We start from the raw sequence: 1,996 nt of genomic DNA on the forward strand, positions 1-1,996 counted from the left end.
CAGTTGGTGCCCGCTGGTGTGCTTAGCAGGTCTCCTTTGTTGCACGTCTACAAAGCAGTCGCTGCTCTTGTTCCCTTGTCAGCATCAGTATGGTTTTCTTAGAGCCTCTAACCAGCACCTTTGCTCCTGATTTCTCCAGGAAACACTTGGAGCCCATTGATAAAAAGTGCACAATGTTACAGTGCATCATGAAGTTGGTAAGGGACGCTGAGACATTGCTAATCGTCAGGCTGCTGTTTATGCAGTAAGTGTTGGGAAAGAGGAAGAAAGTGGTAGCCATCCCAGCACCCCATGCTGTGTGGGTATGAACTTTCTCTCTCCCTTCTCGTCTGCCTGTCTCCCTTCTTTCCCTTCTTCCCCTCTTTCTTCTTTGCTTCCTCTCTCTGTTCCTTCTGCTAGGGCCAAGCTGGCCCTGAACTCTTGGCTCAAGTAATCCCGCCATGGCTCTCCAAGTGGTCAAGACACAGGTGTGAGCACCAGGCTTGGCTGGGATTCTCTCCTTAACGACTACTGTGTGACTCTAGCTAGTAGGTGCATTCCGTTTCACCTTACCATTTCACGTCACTGGGCAGTTATATGATTGCCAGTCACATCTGGAATAGTAACATGGCAACAAACATCTGGAGGATGGTAACATTGTCAATGTGGGCTTTTATTCACTGCCAGCTCCAGGATGGATGTGGGGTGAGGTATACAGACTTGGTCTTTCCTCCAGTCAGGCAGTGTAGGCTAGGGCGTCAGAGGATGCAGAGAGTGCTGGAAGACCTGGAACTCTCCCTCAGGAAATGGGGAGAGTGGTTTCATCAGCAACCCCGAGACACCCGCTGGGTCACCCAGCAGCATGGGAGACCGTCCACCAGATGCCTCACACCAGACCTTCCACTCAGATGTCCCCATGACTGTGCTCACAGCAGATCCAGGCAGATGCCTTTTGGGGCCACGTCTCTTACTGGACCACCATGGGACAAGCCTCTGGCCTCCTTGAGCCTCAGCTGCTTGGCACACACAGTGCTGACTATGTGTAGAACGTGAAACCAAAGGAGCAGTGTTTGGTGGACGGGAAGCACTTTGTCATTGGGATTACTCTGGTAAACAGGCAACTCAGGCCCAGAGGGGGAAAGACATTTTCCCAGAGCCACACAGAGAAGCTAAAGTAAATACGCAGGTCTCTCTGCTTTGCCAGTTGACTCTCTTTCTCTGGAAGCACACTTCAAGGGACACCTTGACACCCAGAGAAACCACATCATCCAGGTTTCTTCCTGCTGAGTGTCAGATACATGGAATCCCGTCCATAGCGGACATATTTTTGTGGTGGGCACCAGACACGGTCCTCACACACACAAGGCAAGTGCTCTCTACTCCTGTGCTACAGTCTAGACCCACGATGGACACACCGCTCTCCAGCTTCGATAGTGTGTCTCTCTAGACTGTACTATCTCATAGGGCCAGTTAGCCACCACAGAGTAGTTGAACCCTGATTTGGGGAGCTCCTACCGATCCTTCGAAACCCCAGCTCCTACATCTCCAAGCTGAAGAAAACAGAGTTAGAGACAAACTTTAAGAATGACAACCTGTAGGTTACTGCTCAGACAATGGGGATGATCTTCAGAATCCAGAATTTCTTTTCTTAAATGTATTTTTTGTCTGCATTTTTCAGAATTCAGGGGTAGGAGTAGGAGACCATAGCTCTTGCCTATCAGTTGCCTTTGATAACAGCCTGATTGCTTATTATTCGTTTATCTGTTCTACATGGCCGCCTATGCTCTCTCGTGTTTCGGGCACGCCTGTCTGGCATTGCATCTGTGCACCCCTGGCACAGCTGGCATGGTGCAGGCCCAAGGCGAGGTGTGTTCTGCTCTCTCCTGGGAACTAGGAGTAAGGGACCATACATGTTCATCCGCCAGCAGCACAGACAGGACAGACAGACTCGTTGTTAGTGGTGTAGGAGTCCTGCGCCAGTGTCTCACCATTTGTGAGAGTTTCTCTCCAAACGTAT

This window comes from Rattus norvegicus, chromosome 1, assembly GCF_021556685.1.
Source record: "Rattus norvegicus strain SHRSP/BbbUtx chromosome 1, alternate assembly SHRSP_T2T, whole genome shotgun sequence".
NCBI lineage: Eukaryota > Metazoa > Chordata > Mammalia > Rodentia > Muridae > Rattus > Rattus norvegicus.